Source organism: Sorex fumeus, unplaced genomic scaffold, assembly GCF_029834395.1.
Source record: "Sorex fumeus unplaced genomic scaffold, SorFum_2.1 ptg000128l, whole genome shotgun sequence".
Taxonomy (NCBI): domain Eukaryota; kingdom Metazoa; phylum Chordata; class Mammalia; order Eulipotyphla; family Soricidae; genus Sorex; species Sorex fumeus.
The window spans coordinates 4,299,489-4,323,930 of record NW_026606185.1 but is presented as its reverse complement, the minus strand read 5'-3'; the positions used below and the strand labels follow the sequence as shown (position 1 = coordinate 4,323,930).

Below are 24,442 nucleotides of genomic sequence, written 5' to 3'. Positions count from 1 at the left end.
CTGGGACACTCAATTTTTTTTTCCAGATTTTGGCTATTGTGAACAGTGCAGCAATGAACATACAAGTGCAGATGTCATTTCGATTGTACTTTTATGCCTCTCCTGGATATATTTCCAAGAGTGGTATTGCTGAGTCAAATGGGAGCTCAATTTCTAATTTTTTGAGAATCATCCATACTGTTTTTCAAAAGGATTGAACCAGTTCGCATTCCCACCAGCAGTGAAGAAGAGTTCCTTTATCCCTACATCCCCGCCAACACAAGTTGCTTTTATTCATTTGGATGTGGGCCATTCTCTGTGGTGTGAGATGATATCTCATTGTTGTTTTGATATGCATCTCCCTGGTGATTAGTGATATAGAGCATTTTATCAAGTGCCTTTTAGCCATTCGAATTTCTTCCTTAGAAAGTTTCTGTTCATTTCATCAGCCCATTTTTTGATGGGGTTGGATGTTTTCTCCTTGTGGAGTTCAACCTGTGCTTTGTATATCCTTGATATCAACCCCTTATCAGTTGGGTATTCAGTGAATATCCTTTCCAGTTCTGTAGATTGTCTTTGTATTTTGGTCACTGTGTCTTTTGCGGTGCAGAGGCTTAGTTTAAGATAGTCCCATTTGTTTATCTCTTTTTCCACTTGGTTAGTCAGTGGAGTGTTGTCTTTGAAGATACCATTAGCCTCAATATCATGGGCGGTTTTGCCAACCTTGTCTTCAATGTTCCTTATGGATTTTGGCTTCATGTTGAGATCTTTAATCCATCTTGATCTGACTTTTGTTCTTGGTGTTATGTTGAGGTCTATTCCATTTTTTTCATGTGGTTGTCCAGTTATGCCAGCACCATTTTTTGAAGAGGCTTTCCTTGCTTCACTTCACAATTCTTGCTCCCTTATAAAATATTAGAGGTTCATACATTTGGGGTTGTCTGTATATTCCCCCCTGTTCCATTGGTCTGCAGCCATGCCTTTGTTCAAGTACCATGCTGTTTTAATTACTACCGCTTTGTAGTAGAGTTTGAGGTTGGAAAGGGTAATGCCTCCCCACGCCTTTTTCTCAAGAATTGCTTTAGCTATTCGTGGGCGTTTGATCCATATGAATTTCAAGAGTGCTTGATCTATTTCTTTGAAGAGTTTCATGGGTAACCTTATGGGGATCGCTTTGAATCTGTATAATGCTTTCAGGAATATTGCCATTTTGACAATGTTAATTCTTCTTATTCATGAGCAGGGGATATGTTTCCATTTTCTCAGGTTCTCTTTTATTTCATGGAGTAGCATTTTGTAGTTTTTGTTGTAGAGTTCCTTTACCTCTTTAGTTAGGCTGATTCCGAGGTACTTGATTTTCTGGGGCACGATTGTAAATGGGATTTTTTTTTCATGTAACTTTTCTCTGTCTCATTATTTGCATATAGGAAGGCCATGGATTTTAGGGTATTAATTTTATAGCCTGAGACACATGAAGGTATTGGCAGAGGAACAGAGGCATGCGGGTCCCAGGACTGAGATCTCCAAGCCTACTCGGATCGGGGCTGAGCATCCTCCACCCAGATCCTCTAAATTCCAGTAGGCGGGGGTCACACCCTGGCCCTCTGGCACCGTGTAATCCCATCAAAGCCAAGACTCAGAGACTATAAAACCCAGCTCCCAGAAGAGAACAGCGCAGAGTCTCCTGCCCCCATGCCTGGCTGTCCTCGCTGGGGCCCCTGGGAGGGGAACGGGTTGAGTTTTCCTCCCTGCCCCAACCAGGACTCCGGCAGCCAAAGACCTCCAGAACCAGCCACCACCATTCTGAGACCACTCTCCGCACACATGAAAGTACCGGCAGAGGAAGAGAGGCATGCGGGTCCCGGGACTGAGATCTCCAAGCCTACTCGGATCAGGGCTGAGCATTCTCCACTCAGATCCTCCAAATTCCAGTAGGCGGGGGTCACACCCACCAACTGGCCCCCTGGTGCTGTGTAATTCCATCAATAGCCAAGACCCAGAGACTATAAAATCCAGCTCCTGGAAAACATCTTATTATCTCATTCCTACTTTGGACAAACTGGCAGGCTACTGAATGTAACCTTCCCACAGGGCAGAGTCTGGCAAACTCCCTATGACGTACCCAATATGCCAAATACCAGTAACAATGATGGGTCTCATTCTCCTAAATCTGAAAGAGCCTTGAATATGGCACTTTTTTAAAAATCTCAGGGCTAGGACAAAGAAGATGTTACTGGGGCCTGCTCGAGGCAATCGACGAATAACAGGATTGTCGTGATCGTGAACGTGAATATTATAACCTGAGACTTTACTGTACAACTCTATTGTTTCTAGTAGTTTCTTGGTAGAGAATAGGATTCTCGAGATATAGTAGCATATCATCTGTGAATTGTGAAAGCTTGATTTCTTTCCTATATGGATGATTTTAATGTCTTTTTCTTGCCTAATCGCTATTGCAAGTACTTGAGTACTATATTGAACAGAATTAGTGATAGTGAGCATCTTTGTCTTCTCCCTGATCTTAGTTGAAAGGGCCTTTGTTTTTCCCATTGAGGATAATGCTTGCCATGGGTTTTTTCATAGATGGCTTTCACTATCTTGAGGAAAGTTCCTTCAAAACCCATTTTGGTGAGTTTTCATCATAAACAGGTGCTGAATCTTGTCAAATGCTTTCTCTGAGTCTATTGATATGATCATGTGGTCTTTATCTTTATTTCTGTTCGTATGATGGATTATGTTGATTGATTTCTGAATGTTAAACCATCTTTGCATCCCCCAGATGAATCCCACTTGATTGTGGTGTATGATCTTTTTGATGAGTTGCTGGATTCTATTTGCTAATATTTTGTTGAGAATCTTTGCACCAGTGTTCATCAGGGATATTGGCCTATAGTTCTCTTTCTTCTTGGTATCTTTGTTTGCTTTTGGTATTATGGAGATATGTGCCTCACAGAAGCTGTTGGAAGAGTTTCTGTTTTTTTTCAATTTTCTGGTAAAGCTTGAGGAGAACTGGCAACAGGTCTTCTTTAAATGTTTTGCAGAATTCTCTAGTGAATCCATCTGGACCTGGGCTTCTGTTTTTAGGAAGACTTTTGATTACAGTTTCAATTTCCTTGATATGAATGGCTGTATTCAGGTATTCCAAGTCTTCTTGGTTCAATCTTGGGATATCATAGGAATCCAGGATTTTATCCCATTTCTTCTAGGTTCTCTTGTTTCGTGGCATACAGACTCTCAAAGTAGTCTCTGATGATCTTTTGAATTTCATTGGTTTCTTGTGATATCACAACATTTTTGATTCAGTTTATTAGGGTTCTCTCTCTCTCTTTCTTTGTGAGTCTTGCTAGTGGTTTATCAATCTTGTTTATTTTCTCAAAGAACCAGCTCTTGGTTTCATTGACCTTTAGGATTGTTTTTTGGGTTTTCATGTCGTTAATTTCTGCTATAAGTTTTATTATTTCTTTCCTTTGGACAAATTTGCATTCCTTTTTTTGATCTTTTTCTAACATCTTGAGCTGTGAAGTCAGGTAGTCTCTGTAGGCCCTTTCTACCTTCCTTAGAAATGCTTGCAAAGCTATAAATTTTCCTCTTAACATGATTTTACCTGCATCCCATAGGTTCTGGTAGATCAAGTCTTCATTTACGTTTGTTTCCTGGTATCTTTTGATTTCATCCTTGACTTCCTTCCTGACCCACTCGTTGTTTAACATTGAGTTGTTTAATTTCCAGATGTTTTATTTGTTTTTCCGTGTCTGTGTGTGATCTTTGAGTTTCTTGAATATCCTCAGCATTTTATCTCGGAATTCTTTAACAGAGAGATCATATTTGTGGATAACTCCTGTTGAGCATTTGGGACTCTTTTCTTCATCCTCTCCTCGTAGTTGAGATTTGTGCTGTTTCTTTATGCTGTTGTGGTTGTATAGAAGTAAAACCTTCAAGTTCACTAACACTGTTTCCTCTTATTGTGGGTAGGGATTCTGAATAAGGTCGGTCGATGGCAGTCACCCTTCTCCAATTCTAGAATATATCCTTCCTCTCAGGCATTATTCTGAGGCTTCTGACAGGCATCTAGTGAAGTGTTGGAGGAGGTGCTCTTTTATACTGGGCTTGTACTTGCATACTGGAGTTTTGTTGGAATTTGAGTAGGCCAGTTGATTATTGTCATAGTGTGTTTGAGGCAGCCAGGACTTTTTCCACAGAATTAGATGATAAAGGTTGGGATGTGAGTAGAGAGTGCTGGGAGTGGAAAATATAACTGTGGCTGCTGGAGTGGTGACCTGCCACACAGAAGGCCATGCCCCCTACAGTGGAGCCCACTCCCCAGCCAGTCCCAAGGACATGAGGTGACAGTCAGTGACCGATCTGGCAGAATTTTGGCAGGTGTTCCCCAAAGTCTCCTCCGGCTTCCCGACAGTGGGGGCACAGCACGAGGAAGTGGCATGCGGGACACGGGACAGGGACACACTCCTTTATTTTCTTTTTAATTGAATGATAGTGGGGTACAGTTACAAAATTGTTCATGATTGAGTTTGAGTAATACACTCTTCCAACAACCGTCCCTTCACAGTGCACATTTCTTGCCACCAATGTCCCCTGTTTCCCTTCAGCCCATCCCACCGTACCCTTCCCCTGCAGCTGGCCTTTATGGAAAACACCTTTTCAGCACTCATTTCTTATCCAAAGTGATTATTTCTAGCTATGATTGTCATAGTCGTCCCTTTTCTGTCCTAATTGCACTTTCTCTCCCCCTGGATGCCATGATTCCGGCCATAAACCAGTTTCTACTGTCTTTGGGTATTGCATGCTGTATTTGTTTGTATGTTTGTTTCTTTTTGTATCCCACAAATGAATGCTATCATTCCTTTAAATGCATACAAATTTTAAGGCTGGGGACAGATGTTCTGGGAAAGATCCCAAGATAATAAAGGGGATTTGGTCAGTGACTCCAATATTCAAGCCAGTAGCTTGGGCAGTGTGTGCAGAGGGATACAGTGAATGAAACTGGCTGGGGACCTTGAGCAGGTGTCTCAGTCCTTTCTGACCCACGGACAGTCCCCATCTTTCACCTTAACTGCCAAAGTAGGAAGGAATTCAGATTTTCATCAAAGACCATTCAGGCACAAAATTCAGAAAACCATTCAAGCTTGTTCAGTTATCAGTTACCTTTATTAGCAATTAAAGTAACAAATTTTACCTTAATCTAAACAGCTTAAAATGGCAGTTCTATGCTTTGAGTCTCTGGATTCATGAGAGGTTTGGTCTCAGGAAAGTCAAATTGTAGGGAAGGGGAAATGGATTCCACCTCTCACTGGAAGGGCAATAGAAAACACAGATAATATGAGACAAATATTTACTATCAATCTACCAGGGGCCATACTTGTATAGTTCATAGAAATATAGTGATTCTGAAAGCACTTCAGCTTGACCTCCTTATTTTGCTATCCCAGAGAGGCATATAATCTTATATTTCTACATGCTCTTAAAGCTTACATTTCTCTAAACTTTCTGCCTCTATAAGACCTGTATTTCTACCTGCTGTAAGATTAATGCTTATTTCCAGTTCACCCAAGGTCTAAGAAATACGGCCAGATAGACCATATAGGCTGGAGTGATAGCACAGCGGTAGGGCGTTTGCCTTGCACGCAGTCAACATGGCCAACCCGAGTTCGATTCCTCCGGCCCTCTCAGAGAGCCCGGCAAGCTACCGAGAGTATCTCGCCCGCATGGCAGAACCTGGCAAGCTACCTGTGATGTATTCGATATGCCAAACACAGTAAAAACAAAGTCTCCAATGGAGACATTACTGGGCCCACTAAAGCAAATCGATGAACAACAGGGAGGACAGTGGCAGTGACAGACCATATTTACCTTATACATAAGACCCCCTTTACCTTATACATAAATATGTGTATATCGAGAAACAGACACACACATATGCATCTCTGCATAAAATAAGAAAGTTGTCTCACATGTTTGTGAAGTCTCCAGTCTGGTCAGCATCTTAGCAAACTGAAGACACAGGAAAGTCAGTAATCTAAGTCCAGTCTGAGTTTGCAGATGTGAGTAAAAATTGAAAGAGCCAATGATGTAAATTTCAGGCTGACAGTAGGAGATGATAAATTTCCCATTAATTATTCAGCTAGAGAGAGTGAATTCACTAATTCTCTACCTTTTGTTCTCTCCAGTTCCTCAACAGATTAAATAAAGTTACCCACACTGAATAGGGCAGCTTGCTTTACTAAGGCTGCTATTCAAATGTTAATATCACTATCTCACACCAAAGGAAATTGATTCAATCAAAAAGTCAATAACAAGTATTAGAGGGGACTTTAAGCAAAAAGAACTTCGATTCATTGTGGGTTAGGATGTAAATCAGATCAGCCAATGGAAAATGGTATGGGAGTTCCTCTTACAAATAAGAATGGAAATGCCATATGTTTCAGCAATAGCACTTCTGGACATTTATCTAAGATATATGAAAATATTAACTCAAAAAAGACATTTACTAATTCTATGTTCATAGGAGCATCATTGTTAGTGATCAAAACATAGAATCAACATACTTGTCCATTAAGAGAGGACTGAATGAAAACCTAATTGAAATAAGTAAAAAAAATTGAAAACAATAACTGGGAAGGTTTCATTCATAGGATAATAAAAGTAAATGCTGTGGGGAGAGACAGATAAGTCTCTAGAAATATGATTTTTTTAAAAAATAACTGAATCTTTAAATCAAAGCAACCCAAAGTCATGAGGTCCTCTGGGATATAGGGATCCATATGAGAAACCAGAAAGATGTTGGGGTGCAGACGTGCCAGACTCAACCTGATGTAGGAAGATAGATAGGGAAAGGCCCTTGGCAATGAAACTTGGATTAACAAAGTTTCATGGGAGAAGAATTCTAGGCCTGATCCACCTTGTGGATACAGAAAACAAAGACCTGATAAAACCATAGGCAGACCCTGAGGATATAGGACCTCTCCCCAGGAAATTACTCAAAACTTTAGCGATTCAGCCCAAAGAAGACCATTGCCACTCCCAACCTCCCTGGTAACCTCTTTAGCAACTGGGCTTTTACCTAGGAAGATTCCCCACGTGAGGGAAGGTTGGAGAAATCCTATAAAGGCCACCTTGAACAAAGGAAGGGCTCCCATATGCTGCCTGAGCTCATGTGCTGCTTGCGCCCATGTGGCCGAGCACATGTGTGCTGAGCACATGTGTCTTGCCTGCATCTCCCCTCTTGAGATGTGTACTTTCATGCTTTTGTGTCTAATGCTAAGATCTGTGTAGTGGCTCTCTCCACCCTTGAAGAAGCCTGTGTTCTCTCTTGAGTACATTTCTCTCTCTCTCTCTCTCTCTCTCTCTCTCTCTCTCTCTCTTTCTCTCTCTCTCTCTCTCTCTCTCTCTCTCTCTCTCTCTCTCTCTTTCTCTCTTTCTCTCTCTCCCTCCACACCTAAAAATCCTCCAAAAAATATATTTATTTCACTGCTTGTCTACTCCTGAAATTCCTTTCTGCGAGGCGAGACAAGAACCCAGTAACCCTGGGTCCCAGGTAGCAGAGGTGGATGGGGAGAAAGTGACAGTCTTTCTCCTCTCCACTTCACGTAAGTCACCTGTGGGCCCCACCGACATCAACCGAGTTTGCAACCCTGAGAAGAGAGGTGCAAAAGACAGGAGCAAAAGTGGTTGCAAGAGTATGAAAAGGACCATCAAAATTTCCCAGCTTTTGCCTTTAACAACATCCTAGCAACATAATTTATCTACATAGAACATCACAAGTGAAGGTGGTGAGGGTGAGACCCCACAAAACTAATGTGCAAGGTTAGTTGAAAGGACACCCACATCTCACTTCTCAACTTGGAAAGTGTACTCACTTTCTCTTTTCTTACAAAGTCCCTGTTCTTTTGAGAATGTCTTTCCTTTTTTCCCCCTCCCCTCATATTTCCTGATATATACCTAACATCACTATTAAAATCCTTCCTGAAATTCTTTTCTGTGAAGGAATGTGGCAGACTTCGATACCTGGGCAGAGTTCCTAGCAAAGAGAAAACTCATTCAACCAGGTTGAGGCTATCACTCTGAAAAATCAGCTGGTGGGAACAAGTTTCCTACACAGTGAAGAGTGAGTGGAACGCTCACATAGGTTGACTGCTAACATGTAGGGCTGGTGGGAGTGAGTGCCCACGGCAGGAGGTGCTCATGTCAGACTTTATCATTCCTAACTCCCCTAGACCCTTTCACAGGTTACTGAGGAAGGTCTACAAGAAAGTGATAGCACTCTTCCTTTCTTGAGGCTACTTCCTCCTCCCTTATTTTGTCTTAATCACTGGCAAAATTTCAGAGATACCCTAGTCAGCTAATCTGCAACAATTCAGGAGACTCAAGAAATGTATTTCTTTAGTTACCCTTTCAACCACCTGCAACACAAACAGAAACTAACCAAACAGAATAAAAAAAAACAACAACAAAAAGCATGCAACTCTTGGACTCATCATTTTCATACTTATAAAACTATGTATATTATCATAGAGAAAAGGGAAGGAGGGAACACAATGAATATAGAGATCTTTAGGATTGTAGGGTGGTACTATAATTTTGGTGGTGAGTATATTGAGTATTATACATATAGAGAAGTGGAAGATTTAAGCTCCAGAAATTCTTTAATACTGAAACAAATGGATAGTGATTTATTGTTTAAGAAAAAATGTTAATCTAATTGCGAAATATTTCTATACACAGTTATAATTGAACTCTTCAGCAAATACCTGGATATCTTGGAGCCCAGTCAAGCTCATGCCTAAAGTTAACTGAAACTATATGCTTTACAATAAATAAAAGAACGTTTCTGAAACCCATCCATTCTTCAGGACCTGGTGGTGAGAGGAAATTTGAAAGACAAGTGATTTAGATTTCAAAAGAGATACATAGACTCAAGGCTTACGTATATGCCCAAATCCCATAGTTTATAACCATCTTCATTCCATTGCACCTTCTGGTTCTAAAAGATATCATCACCAAAATAACATGTTAGAACTCCGGTTTTAAATTTCTGTTCCAAGATGGTTGAAAATTGTCCATTTAAGTTTTAGTGTAAACATTTTGTCTGTAGCATAAATCATTGAATAGAAAATCAGGATAATCTTAAGGAAAGGAAGTGTCTGCTGGATTCAGTGATAGAAGGTGACAGCTCTGGACGTTTTTCAGCTGGCTAAGCAGAAGGACTATGCCAACTTCTCAGTCTAGCTGCTGATGTCCCTGAAGAGTGCATGGTTATACACGTTGGGAGACTGAAAAAAGATAGGACTCCTAGGAAAGTTTCCACCCCACCATCCCATTCATCTTTATCACTTGTTCCCGGCCTTTCTCTCATTCCTAGCCTCTCCATTAGCAACAAAATCCTACTCACTGGCTTGCGTTTTTACCAAATATATGCTGACACTGCCATGTGCACTGGAAAGTGATGAGACTTATTTTTGCTGCTACATGCAAAATTCACATCATAGATCCTATTACTCCAAGTGTGCTTTATAGACGAGTATCAAGAGTGTATGGTGTTGCCTGTTAGAGAGTCAAATTCCCAGCTCAACCACTAACTAGAATTTAATTCTGAAAGTGGGTTCATAAATCTATATTTCATTTTCTGGGAGATATTATTTTGCATTCTAGAACTTGAGAAGCAGTGCTCTGGTAGAAATCTTTCAGAAAATAAATATTCTAGAAGATTAATAAATACAGCTATTTCATTTAATTAATAAACACTGTCTTCCCATTGTTCATAGATTTGCTCGAGCGGGCCCAGTAGCATCTCCATTGTGAGACTTCTTGTTACTGCGTTTGGCATATTGAATACTCTCGGTAGCTTGCCAGGCTCACTGAGAGGGGCGGAGGAATTGAACCCGGCTCGGCTGGGCTGGCTGCGCCCAAGGCAAACACCCTACTGCTGTGCTATCACTCCAGCCTGTCGATTTATAATTAAGTGAAAATATTTGGTACAGCTTTTTTAGGTAGAAGGGAAGAAAGATGCAAATACCAAATTCCATTATAAATTTAGTATGATGGGTAGGTCTTTTGACATTCAATAAGATGAAAGTACAGGTACCTGAGCAAAAATATGGTGGGTAGACATTGCCTCTTTTGCAAACCACAACAGCCAATAGGAGAAAGAGAACAAAAGGGAATGCCCTGACACAGAGGCAGAGTGGAAGGGGGAATGGGGGGTGGGAGGGATACTGGGATCCGTGGTGGTGGGACGTGGACACTGGTGGAGGGATGGGTATTTGATCATTGTATAATTGAGACCCAAGCTCAAAAATTTGTAAGTCTACAACTGTACCTCATGGTGTCTCACTAATAAAAATTTAAAAAAAAATTTTAAAAAACATGGTGGGTAGAGCATTTTTCTTGTACACAGCCAACCTAAGCTCGATCCCCAGCACCCTTGTCAGTCCACCTGGTCTGCCAGAATTGATCCAGGAGCACAGAGCCAGAAGTAAGACTTGAGCACTTCTGTGTGTGGCCAAAGAAAACAAAACAAAAACAAAAACAGATTAAAATATAAATTTTCCAGAAGTGAGATAAAGAATAGCTGTAGCTGGGCAGGGGTGGGGAGCAATAGTACAGCAGGCAGATAATTTGCCTTGCACACTGCTAACCTGGATTTGATCCCTGGCAGCCCATGTAGTCCCCTGAGCACTGTCAGGGGTGATTACTGAGTATAGAGTCAGGAGTAACCCTGAGCATTTCTGGGTTTGCCCCCCCTCTCCAAAAAGATAATTGGGGCACAGTGATGCAAAATATCCTGAAGAAGACAGGGTGTCCAGACACATATTGGCTGACATAAGTGCTAATTGAATGCTTTTGACAGGAAGCTGAGTCCTCTGTGAGAGGAGTCATAGACATTTCATTCTTTCTCATAAAACCCATCTGTTGCTCTGTGTTTTTTAACTGTCCAAATATATCAATTCAGTAGTGCCTTGAGACTCCCACACCCTGAGACTGCCTCTTCTATGTGCCTGTGCTTATTTTAGGTACACCAGTACTTGGGTCTCAATGCCTCATGCCACATGTGAGGGTGTCTCTACACCACTAGGGCTTCTGTCTTAATTTATAATTAATCAAAAAACTAACTTCTCCCCAGTATTCCTCCAATTGGAAAAATCTTAAAATTCTTTCAGGAATCTGAGACCACGCAGTGCTATTTGCAGGTAGTTACTTACTTTATAATGTTACCCATGCTCTCCTAATTTTTCCTGCAAGTTTCCCTTGCTGGCACTTCAAGATGATCAGAATTTCCCATCAGGGCTAGGTGCTGCCTTTCTTTAGAAATTCTTCTTCCCATCTCTTATGAAAGGGGGAAATTCAAGGATGAATCAATTGAAGATAAGACCCCTTATCTCATATGACTTCAGGTTCTTTTGCATGGAGGATTTGAGCTGCCTCATTTCAACGAACATAGAAAGTACAAGAAATGGGCTATAAAGCATAGTGATCTTTAACCCACAAGATGAATCCTGACCTTGTCCAGGATTCATCTGGTTTCATGGGGACAGATTCTTTACAAATCTCTCATCATGAAGGTTCTCATCTTTCACTGGATACCTCAGACATGAGAAGATGGGTCAGTGGCACGGATCTGTTGAAAAACTATTTTATGGGATTAGAAGAATGAAGAGTTGGTTTTCACCAACCATATCTCAGCCAAACTCATTAAAAACGTATGCCTCCTACCCCTCCTGCTCAACCCATCAAACTCCTACTCCTACTTTGAGGTTTGATCAAATAACAATAAGATTTTCAAAAGTGTGTGTGTGTGTGTGTGTGTGTGTGTGTGTGTGTGTGTGTGTGCTTGAGCTCACATGTGTAAGCACACATGCAAAAGCCCTGGTTGAGGTCTGACTTGTATTTCCATTACTCCTTAATTGTAAATTTTAGTAGCAGTTCAACTCTCAGCAACTTGCCATCTGCCAGTTTGCAGCAAAACCCCCAGCCCCACTTTTAGAAACGTTAAGTGCGGAGAAATTAAATATTCTAAAGCAAAAACACTTATCAAGTCCTGCTGGGGCATCACTTTCTCTCTAACCAAATATGTATGCTTATCCCCTGCCTGCTCTTCTTTATCACTTTGAGCTTCTGAAAGTTTGCTTGATTTTTCAAATATGTAGCTCACTGGAAGTACTCTTGCATCACTTAATGTAAAGAAGGTACAGTGGAGATGCTTAGTGCACGCTCTCTCTTGGTGTGGAAGTAATTGTGGAACCTCACCCAGAACTGAGCAGGTCTTGTGGCCCTGAATCAAGGCTCACAGCCCTCACCGCTGTGGGCTTCAAGCAGGAGCCTAGAGAAAGCCTTTCTAGGATCTGTTGGCCATCTCCACGTCCGCAGTGTGATGGTCAATTCATTAGAAAGGAACACGGGGGGGGGGGGGGTGCTGTCGGGTCTGGACGAGGCCTGGCGCATGTGCGCAGACGTGGATGACCATGGCGCGTGTGTCCCAGAAAAAAAAATAAATGAATACATTTAAAAAAAAAAAGAACTGAGCAGGTCTTGCTAGGACTTAAGGAACAATTTTACTGTAACTTGGAGGCAAGTATGTTCTGACTTAACAAAACTGGTGAGCTCAGAGCTGTCAAGTGGCTTCTTCAGTGTTGTAAAATTCATTCCTTGCTGAACTAATGGTCTTGTCTTTGTTGTGATTTATTGTCATTCGAACCAAAAGAAAGTTCAAGGCTCCTCCAGTCTATGAGTGCATCTAGACAAGAAAAAGATTGTGAAAACACTCAGAGATTTTATGACTGTTATGCATGGAGAAAACAAATCTCTAAGGAGCAGTTGGTTGAAGCAGCAAGTTTTAATTCTTAGAATCAAGAGCAGGGAACTTAGTAAGATGTTCATAAGGGCCCCGATGCCATAAATATTCTGGATGTAACTAAATTTTCTCAGCCCCTTCTCTGTATGCTACTCCGAGTACTTTGATGTCTGTAGTAAACAGGCTTTTTTTTCTCTAGGATTTCTCCTGTCTTTATCTTCTGTTTCTCCCAGTTTTGTTCAGGCTTTTGTTGGGTGGACAACTTGATGTCACTCTTATGTGACTGCTGACTAGTTTTCTTGACTGTGCCAAGAGAAAAAAAAAAGCATTGGAATTAAGGGATACTTGAATCTAATGTATCATTGTGCATTAGATTCCTCTCCTGTTTTTAGAGCTTGTTATTAGACCAGTGGACCTCTTGACTCTCCATTTGTCTAACCTATTGCATTAATTTAAGATGTACCAAAGGAAAAAAAGAAGACCAGATTGCACTTAAATAATCTGAGATTCAGGAGCATAGTATTTTCCCTCTATCTTCATGTCTAAAGTCACCTAATATTCAATCTTTGGTTAAAATCCCCAAAGATTTTAAATTAAAATTACTCACATTACTCAGAGCTAAAAAATACACTAAGAACAAATATTGATTTTCATTTTCCTCCTTAGCACTGTATATTTGCAGATTGCTTTGGAGCCCTGCCTGCTCCCTCTCCCCATTATCTAATAAATGGGGCCGCAATCTATTATGGGAACAGCAGAAATGAGCATCATTAGTCAAATAAATAAAGACAGGGCCTAGAAATGAAGTACCTGACTATGTAAAACTGTCTTTTCTCCTCTAGTCAAGGAACTTATCGAGACTTCTCTGAGGGTGAAGGAGAAATGCCATTACACAGTAGGAGCTTCTTAAGAACTAGTTGCCAAGGGGACTTCATTAAAAAGACCTTACTATTAAAGGACTAGAGAAGGGGTTATAATGCATTACAAATAGGATTCACCCATCAGACCTCTTCTTCTGGGAGAGTCTTCTCTCCTCTTCCCAGAGAGTATGGTTCAGTTGTTTATACCAGAGGCTACTGATAATACCTCTGTTGTTCAGATTATTTCCTTTACCATGTAGTGCTATTAGATTATGGAAAAGGGGTTTTGAATGAGTCACTCCATTTAGATGAATGAGATATATGTCTGCATAAGGTCAATGAAGTATGGTTATGGAACCCACTTGCTGCAATAAGATGTGTGTGCTGTGTGTTCAGTAATAATCTTAACTTGGGTTTGGAGAATGTCAGACAGTCTGGAGAAGGTAAAGCTGGAGTCAGATGGGTCCCTGGTCTAGGGGCTGGGGTTGGCAATAAGGAAGTAAGGGGGCCCACAGGATCTAGCCTTAGGCTTTCTGTTTGGAGCCTGATGATGTGAGGGGGAGTGGTTGGGCAGACTCCCTGTGCCCAGAAGCACACACCTGGTCTGGAAAATTAGAGCTTATGTCCCAGATCGTATGCTTCAGTAGTATATTTTGAAGAGTTATCTATAATACATGAAGTTCACATGAATATAGTCAAAGAAATTCATGGGATTTTTTTAGGATGTGGATTGTACAACATGTGCATATCCACTTAGTATAACTGTAAACTGGTCTGTGCTCACTTGAAATTCCTGCAAGTCAGTGTGTCTACAAAACAGAGGCAGTGAGCTTGCTAGTAACTCAGAATCTGGTTTCAGAGGATGCACGAAGCATAGAAGGGGTGTGAGAGGATCTACGCGGGACGGGCACGGAGGCCCAGCTCTGGGCAACAAAGCTGAACGGCTCCTATTCCAACCAGGTACAGCCCGCCCCCAAGGGCCTGGGACCCTCTCTGCGCATGCACAGCTAGCTCCATCTCCTAGAAAGCCGGTTTTCTCCCCTTATCTTCGCGGGACGGGCACGGAGGCCCAGCTCTGGGCAACCAAGCTGAACGGCTCCTCATTCCAACCGTAGACGTGCCCAACTCCTCGCTCAGTGCCAGGGAATCTTTCCGGAGCTGCAGCTGCTAACGCGGCCGCGAAATATTTTCCCACTACATATGCCATAGGAACCATAAGCTACCTTCTTAGATGGAAATTTCTCTAGTTTAGCTCAGTCACTAGAAACACAGTAGCCAATAACTCATAAGCCTATCTTAACTCACACTGCATATCAAGCAGAATAGTAACAGTGAACGTGAAGGACTAAACCACACTTCTCACAATGGTAAAGCAACGCAAAAGCCCACCAAACTTTCTTATTGAAGAGTCTAGCCCAGATGACACCAACTAAAAGAAACAATGGAAAGCAATGCCAATAGAAGACAAGAGGATTTGAAGGCAGAAATGAGGAAAATGCAATCGGAAATGTCAGACCTAAAAAATCTCGTAGGCGAATTGAAAAACTCAGTGGAAGGCCTCAGCAGCAGAGTAACAGCTGCTGAGAACAGAATCAGTGAGCTCGAAGATGAAGTTCAGAGACTCTCCAGAAAAGAGCAGAAAATGGAAAAGAGACTCACAATTCGGGAACAGATGGCAAGAGAAGATCGTGATGAAGCCAAGAGGGGTAACATAAGAATAATTGGAGTCCCAGAGGGACAGGAAGAAAACCTCGATGAAGAAGAAACTGTCAAAGACATCATTGCTACAGCGTTTCCAGAGATGAAGAAAACTTGTGACCATATTCAGGAGGCCTGAAGGGTACCAGCTAGAAGAAATCCGAATAAAAATACCCCAAGACACATTCTCATCAAAATGACCAAAACCTTAGACAGAGACAAAATTCTGAAAGCAGCAAGATAGAAGAAAGAAATCTCTTACAAAGGAGCATCCTTAAAATTCACAGCTGATTTTTCTGATGAAACCCTCATGGCCCGAAAACAGTGGTGGGACATAGTGAAAACAATCAATGAAATAAATGCCTCCCCAAAAATAATTTACCCAGCAAGACTCTACTTCATAATAGAAGGAACAACACACAGTTTCACAGACAAACAACAGCTCAGGAACTTCATAGACTCAAAACCGTGGTTACAAGAACAACTAAATGGGCTACTTTAAGGCAAGAAAGGCCCCTCAAATACACCAAATTTCAACAGAACAATGGGACAAAATCCCATAACAATAATCTCTCTCAATGTCAATGGGCTAAACGCACCAATTAAAAGACATAGAGTGGCAGGATGGATTAGAAAATTGAACCCAGCATTCTGCTGCCTGCAAGAAACACATCTCAATAGTCAAAGCAAACACAGACTCAGAGTCAAAGGCTGGAAAACAATCCTACAGGCAAACAGCTCCCATAAAAAAGCTGGGGTAGCCATCCTAATATCAGACCACATCGATTTCAGAGTGAGGAAGGTCATAAGAGACAGTGAAGGCCATTTCTTATTGATCAAAGGATCTGTACAACAGGAAGAACTTATAATAATAAATGTATATGCACCTAATGAGAGACCAGCAAAGTACTTAAAAAAACTACTCATAGATTTGGAGAAAGACATCAATAGAAACACAATACTAGTGGGAGACTTCAACACTGCTTTGTCACCTCTTGATAGATCAACCAGACTCAAGCTTAGCAAGGACATACTTCATCTGAGGGAAACAATGGAAGAAAGGGACTTAGCAGATATATACAGGACACTTCATCCACAAAAAGCTGAATACACATTCTTATCAAGCGTACATGGAACATTCTCCAAGATAGACCACATGCTGAGCCACAAAACATGCCTCCATAAAATTAAGAAGATAGAGATTGTATCAACAAACTTCTCAGACCATATGCACTGAAATTAGAAGTAAATCACACACAAAAACAGAAAACTAAATCAAACACCTGGAAATTAAACAGTGCTCTATTGAACAACGAGTGGCTTAGACAGGAAATCAAAGAGGAAATCAAAAGATTCCTAGAAACGAATGAAAATGAGTACATGAGTTACCAAAACTTATGGGACACAGCAAAAGCTGTGTTAAGAGGAAAGTTTATAGCTCTAAAGCATTCCTCAGGAAGGAGGAGAGAGCACACATAAGTAACCTGACCTCACAGCTTAAGAGCTTGGAGAAGGACCAAAAAAAGGAGCACAACCTGAACAGGAGAAAGGAAATAATAAAACTCAAAGCAGAGATTAATGAGATGGAAACCCAAAAAACAATCCGAGAGATCAATGAAACCAAGAGCTGGTTCTTTGAGAAAATTAACAAAATTGATAAGCCTCTAGCAAAACTCACAAAGAAAGGGAGAGAGTAAACCCTAATAAACCGAATCAGAAATGAAAAGGGGGTCATTACAACAGAAACTACAGAAATTCAAAGGATCCTCAGGGAGTACTTTGAGAAACTTTATGCCACGGAACATCAAAACCTCGAGGAAATGGATAAATTCCTAGACTCCAACAGACTCCCAAGGCTGAACCAAGAAGACCTGGAATACCTGAACAGACCTATCACCATCAAGGAAATTGAAATGGTAATAAAAAGTCTCCCGAAGCACAAAAGTCCTGGCCCAGATGGATTCACTAGTGAATTCTTCCAAATCTTTAAAGAGGACTTACTCCCAATCCTCTTTAAGCTTTTCTATGAAATTGAAATATCAAAAACACTTCTGAACAGTTTCTACGAAGCAAATATCACACTGATACCAAAAGCAGACAGAGATACCACGAAGAAAGAGAATTACAGGCCGATATCCCTGATGAACACAGATGCAAAGATCTTCAACAAACTACTAGCAAATAGAATCCAACTACTCATCAAAAAGATCATACACCATGACCAAATAGGATTCATCCCAGGGATGCAAGGATGGTTCAACATTCGGAAATCAATCAACATAATCCATCATATCAACAAAAGAAAAGATAAAAAGCATATGATTATATCAATAGATTATATCAATCAGAGAAAGCATTTGACAAGATCCAGCACCCCTTTATGATGAAAACCCTAGCCAAAATGGGTATAGAGGGGATCTTCCTCAACATAATTAAAGCCATCTACCACAAGCCTACAGCAAGCATCATCCTCAATGGGGAAAAACTGAGAGCCTTCCCTCTAAGATCAGGGACGAGACAAGGATGCCCACTCTCTCCACTGCTGTTCAATATAGTACTGGAAGTACTTGCAATAGCGATTAGGCAAGAAAAAGATATTAAGGGCATTCAGGTAGGAAAGGAAGAAATCAAGCTCTCACTATTCGCAGATGATATGATACTATACTTAGAGAACCCAATAACCTCACCAAAAAACTCCTAGAAACAATAGACTTGTATAGTAAAGTTGCAGGCTATAAAATCAATACCCAAAAGTCCACGGCTTTCCTATATGCAAACAGTGAGAGAGAAGAAAACGACATGAAAAAAACAATCCTGTTCACAATTGTGCCCCAGAAAATCAAGTACTTAGGAATCAGCTTAACTAAGGAAGTAAAGGACCTGTACAAAGAAAACTACAAAACGCTACTTCAGGAAATAAAAGAGGACATGAGGAAATGGAAAGATATCCCCTGCTCATGGGTCGGGAGACTTAACATTGTCAAAATGGCAATACTACCAAAAGAATTGTATAAATTCAATGCAATCCCTATAAGGATACCCATGACATTCTTCAAAGAAATGGAGCAAACACTCCTGAAATTTATACGGAACAATAAGCCCCCATGAATAGCTAAAGCAATTCTTGGGGAAAAGAAAATGGGAGGAATCAACCTCCCGAACTTCAAACTGTACTACAAAGCAGTAATAATTAAAACAGCATGGTACTGGAACAAAGGCAGAACTGCAGACCAATGGAACAGGGTTGAATACACTGACATCTCCCCTCAATCATATGATCATTTAATCTTTGATTAAGGTGCAAGTAATGTAAAGTGGAGTAAGGAAAACCTCTTTAACAAATTGTGCTGGCATCACTGGATGGCTACATGCAAAAGAATGGGCTCAGAACTCTGCCTAACACCATGTACAAAAGTAAGATCAAAATGGATTAAAGACCTCAACATCAGACCAGAAACCATAAGGTACATTGAAGACAAAGTTGGCAAAACCCTCCATGACATTGAAGCTAATGGTATCTTCAAAGATGCCACGCCACTGACTGAGCAAGTGAAAACAGAGGTAGATAAATGGGACTATCTTAAACTAAGAAGCTTCTGTACCTCCAAAGAAACAGTGACCAAAATACAAAGACAGTCTACAGAATGGGAAAGGATATTCGCCGAATACACATCTGACAAGGGGTTGATATCCAGGATATACAAAATACTGGTTAAACTGCACATGAAGAAAACATCCAACCCCATCCAAAAATGGGGCAATGATATGAACAGAAACTTTCTCAAAGAAGAAATCCGAATGGCAAAAAAGCACATGAGAAAATGCTCTACATCATTAATCATCAGAGAGATGCAGATCAAAACCACAATGAGATATCATCTCACACCTCAGAGACTGGCCCACATTCAAAAGAACTAAAGCAACCGATGCTGGTGTGGATGTGTCAAGAAAGGGACACTCCTTCACTGTTGGTGGGAATGTCGACTGGTTCAGCCCTTCTGGAAAACAGTATGGACAATTCTCAAAAAATTAGAAACCAAGCTCCCATTTTACCCAGCAATACCACTCCTGGGAATATATCCCAGAGAGGCAAAAATGTATAGTCGAAGTGACATCTGCACTTGTTTGTTCATTGCAGCACTCTTTACAATAGCCAGAAACTGGAAGAAACCTGAATGCCCAAGAACAGATGACTGGTTAAGGAAACTTTGGTACATCTACACAATGGAGTACTATGTAGCTGTTAGAAAAGATGAAGTCATGAAATTTACATACAAGTGGTACAACATGGAAAGTATCATGCTAAGCGAAATGAGTCAGAAAGAGAGGGATAGACATAGGACATAGAAAGATTGCATTCATCTGGGGGATATAAAGTAACAAAATATGAGATTAATACCCAAGAATAGCTGAGATCAGCGCCAGGAGAATTGCTCCATAGCTTAGTGGCCAGTTGAGCATTCTGGAGGAAAGGGCAGCTCAGATAGAGAAGGGAACACCAAATAAAGGGTGTTTGGAGGATCCTCCCAGGAGAGGAGATGCATGTCGAAAATAGACTATGAACTGAACATGTTTGCCACTCAATGCCTCTTTTGCAGACCACAACACCCAAAAGGAGAGAGAGAACACAGGGGATTGCCCTGCCACAGAGGCAGGGGGGATGGGGGGATGGGTTGGGGGGATATTATCCATGGTGGTGGAAAATGGGCACTGGTGGAGGGATGGGTATCTGATCATTGTATAATCAAACCCAAGAACAGAAAATTGTAAATCTACAACTGTATCTCATGGTTTTTCACTAATAAAAAAAAGAAGGGGTGTGAGAAAGCTGCCATTATTGTGTCAGGATTCCTGAGATCTGCTAGAGGTCGACACAGGGTTATGTGGGGAGTGGTAACAGTGGGAGATCCACCTTGTTCTGTAGCAGCATTCTCTACACCAGAAACTCCAAAAGAACTTTCGAACACTACTAGGAATGACGAACAGATGATATAGAAGTGCACCGAAGTGCATATCTACCTTTCCTTGCCTCTCATTAAATATTAAAAATAAGTGGTGGACACCCAGAATTAGAGTACAACATGCGCTTCCAAGATGAACCACAGCACATCCAAGGAGTCAAGAAATTTATTATGTTAATTAATTTTGAGAGACAGATCAGAATTTCCCCCAAAGATCATAAACTCAGTAGTCCAGGATGAGAGGGGAGACATAAATGGCCACTTAGGTTGGCCATTTTTTGAGATGTGCCTACTTGTAGAGAGGAGAATGTAGGATCTGTGGGTCTTTGCAGAGGAGTAGATGGTGCTCTGATTCCGGCCATGCCAGGATCCTACTGAGCAAAGAAGTCAACAACTGTTGGTAACAACTGCTGAATCAGGTCCAGAAGCTTAAGAAAATGGTGTCACATGTCTCTGGAGATGGCATTCTAGTCTTCTTTCAAAAGAACAATCAATGATGGCAATAATTTTTTCCCTTAAACCAGCTGATATTTTTTAGTAATTTTAGATGGTGGCAGAAAATCTATCTTAGACCTGAGGGAGGACACATGACTCTAGCTTCAGAGTGAATCATCAGGACTTTATGGTCATCACTCAGAATTTGCATGAGTTATTTTGTCACAAAGGCTAGAAGTTATCTTGGAGAATGGAAAACTGAAGATAAAAAGTTACTTTTCAGATATATTGGTAGTCTAAACTGGGACTTGCACAACAGTTTCCTCAATCCAGAATTTGCAACCTCTGTTCTTGAGACTGAACAGATATCTCAGTGGTTTGAGCACAGGCTCTGTGTAGATGAAGTTTGAGCTTCATCACTGCATGGTTTCCTTACAGTGACAGGAGTAACTCTTGAGAACAGAACTTGAAATAACTCCCATGCACTACTGGTTATGGCTTCCATGCTTATCCCCATATCACAAAGAAAATCTGTGTTCTTGGTGGTGGGTATTATGTCTCCCAGGTAGGAGCTGTCCTATCTTCAGGGACCCTCTCCACACTCTGCCCATTCCATTCTGCTACCCAGTTTAACTGATGCTTGATGCTAGGCTATCTCATTCAGAATAATGTTCAGGGTGGGTGCTGTTGCTTTTTGATGTAGGGTATGCTCTATCTCTTCTTGAAAGAAACCTTGAGATAGAGTCATTCTGATTTTCTGCCAACTTCAGCTGTTTGTAAGAGTCATAAAGTAGTGCTGTGTTAAGTGGGAATAAAAGTTAAATTGTGTTGATCATTAAAAAAAAGATTTGATCTGGGGCTGGAGAGATAGAATAATGGGTAGGGTGTTTGCCTTGCACGTGGCAAACCTGGGTTCAATTCCCAGCATATGGGTGTGACCCAAAAGCAAAAAAAAAAAATCTGTTCTAAGTTATTATCAGTTTTTCACAGAGGATTGTATAATCTTGTGGTCTTTAAAATTAGTACCCCCAAAATAAATAAAATTAGTAACTATTTTTCCAAGGACTATTTGCATCTCTATCACTTTCATGAACCACCAGAACATAACATATTCTCTACATTTCTTATGTTTCTCAGAAAATGTTCAGAAAATGTGGACATATTTGGGACTCAGAGTCTATCTTCTTTAACAGAGATTTTCACCAGGCATAATCAGACAAATATTATTCCAGAACTTACCTCCTTCCCAGCAGGGTACCACAGTATCTTCCTAAGCTGTCTGAGAATCTGATGAGGCAAAGATGCTGCACCTGAGCACCATATTGGAAACATCAAGATTTGTGGGTATGTAGCTGTCACATGCTTGACTCTGGCCAGGAGTTCTTTGTTAGGAGTAGGGAATAGTGCAAAGGGGTATGGAACCCATAAGGAAAGGAACAAGGAAGCGTGGCAAATCTGTTGGTTACATGCTCCAGTCCTGCTTCTAGACCAACACAAGCACTTCTGAATCTCAAGACGTTCAAGAAAATATAAGTGGATTAAGCTGGCTTGTTTTTCTGAATAAATTTATTAGTATTTGAAATGTTCATGGAGAGCTTGGTGGAATAAATAGTCAAATGCTTGGAATCCTTGGTTTCCCTCTTTGTTCCCATCATTCCCTTATGGAATTATACTGACCCAAAGACTGAAAAGTCAGTGATACCTATTTGTTGATATCCTTCCAGTCCTATTTCCATTGGAAGCAAACTATTGAAAATCAGCACAATTTCTATAGTAAGGTTCTCTGATTAACTCTGAGAAAGATCTTTGTTGCAATCTCTTACTTTCAGTTACTATTCTCCATACCTATGGGACTCACAGAACATGTGTTTTGATGGACAGGCAGACTGAGACGGCAGGGCTTGGGGTTTAGTACTAACAAGGTGATCCAAGATCAATTGTCGGCCAATGTACTGAGTAAAAGAAAGACCTGTCTTACAAGTTACAGCACTTTCTCCCAGGTGTTTGTCATCAATGTTCACTTTCATAGTTTCTCCTAAGCAAATGACAGTTCTGCTTTACTTAAAGAAAGAAATAGCATACTCTGTTTTTGCAGGTCTCTGTGATGTGTCAAATCTTGCTTGAAACTCATTATGCAACGTAAAAAGTCTGAAATACATTGCTATTCAAATCAACAATGTACAGGGTTAACAAATTCCATGAGAATTAACTAGTTAGATGAACGGCATCTCATAAAAAAATAAAAAACTAGCTCCTGAGAGAGTCCTCTGTACGCGCCTGCCTTGTGTTATTAGTCTTTCTTAAAATTAGGTCTGCAATATGCACCAACCTGTCAAAATCCTGCTCTGCCATAAACTAAAAATGTCTTCTCCTTTGCTTAATTTTTTTCATAAAGAACCTGCTTTGCTGTTGATGGAGTTTTTCTACTTGGCTCTTTGGATGGTAGATCAGAATTTACTGCCCCGACCCTTCAAGCAGGTAAGCTGATTTTAATGTTGCTCATTATGTAATGTCAGGAGTGGAAGGCAAGCAACTGTGAAATGCAGAGGCAGCTCTGGGAAAACAATGTCCCTAGGACCAAGAGATTGACAGCCAATACATCATTTTACCTGGCTTAAATGAATTGATTTTGTCACTAGCAAACTAAATGCAATCAGAATTTTGACTGGAATCATAAATTGTGCTTAAATTACAGATATTGGGGAACTAAGTTTAGATCAGTACAGAGAAGTTTGCAGAGATAACTGAATGGTGGGCCCTCACTTTCTTAGTATTCTCAGGTAACTGGGAAAATCCCCTGATAATGTCTACCTGCTTGCCCGGAACATCAGACAGAATGATATTTCCTTAATAAGCAGATTTAGATTTTAGTGCGTTACAGACATTTCTAAGGCTGTAATTCATAAAATCTGATAAATTCTCCTGCTATTTTTGTTTTGTTATGGAGACAAATAGTGGACAAATTAGGTTCAACTACAGTTAAATATTAAACTATTAAAGCAGCAAAATAATAAAAATTATTTCATGTCTGTTGTGAGCTCCAATACATTAGTCATCTTCCCAATGTCAGAGGACATGTTCATACACTGATCCTTCCTAAATAACCCTGTACATGAGGAAGCAGCCTTGCTGATGAGACTCTTCAAGATGTGCCATTCCTCAGAAATGCATTTTGGTAATCTCAGAGAAAGAACATCAGTGCTTTGGGGATATATGAGTTGGCATTCTGGAGAGTAAAATCTGAGCACCTGGACAGATTAGAAAGAGAAGCAGGTGACCAAAAGGCCAGGTGATGAGGGAGGGACTTCAGGCCCTGCCTTTGTGTGTGTCGGTATTGTGGCTGTGCCCCTGCTTAATGCAGAGGGTGCTCCAGAATGATGAATGTCATTGTAACACAGAAACAGAATGAGGAATATCACTGTAATCAAGGCAAAACTTAGAAATACTTGAAAAGAAACATTACAAAAGCTTTAGTCAGACGGACTTTTAAAAAAGTTTGTTATATGAGAACATAAACTATAAAGTAAATATATTGATGACAGAGCAAGAAGAATGATAAATGAAAAACCATATAATAAAGAAATGTTTAAAAATAGTTAGGGATGTGCATTACAAACTTTTGGGAAAAGAGGAGCAACACTGTAAAAAAACAGTAAAAAATGGTAAAGCAGATTAAAAATTGGCTGAGGTAACTAAGGGAAAAA

The 24,442-nt window shown here is 40.6% G+C and overlaps 1 non-coding gene across 1 annotated transcript; it reads left to right on the top strand.

The window, feature by feature from the left end:
- The first annotated feature begins 12,259 nt into the window (after window positions 1–12,259).
- Window positions 12,260–12,392, top strand: LOC130045594 (small nucleolar RNA SNORA2/SNORA34 family). Its single transcript, XR_008795577.1, has one exon. It is a non-coding gene; the product is annotated as a small nucleolar RNA SNORA2/SNORA34 family (small nucleolar RNA).
- The last annotated feature ends 12,050 nt before the right edge of the window (window positions 12,393–24,442 follow it).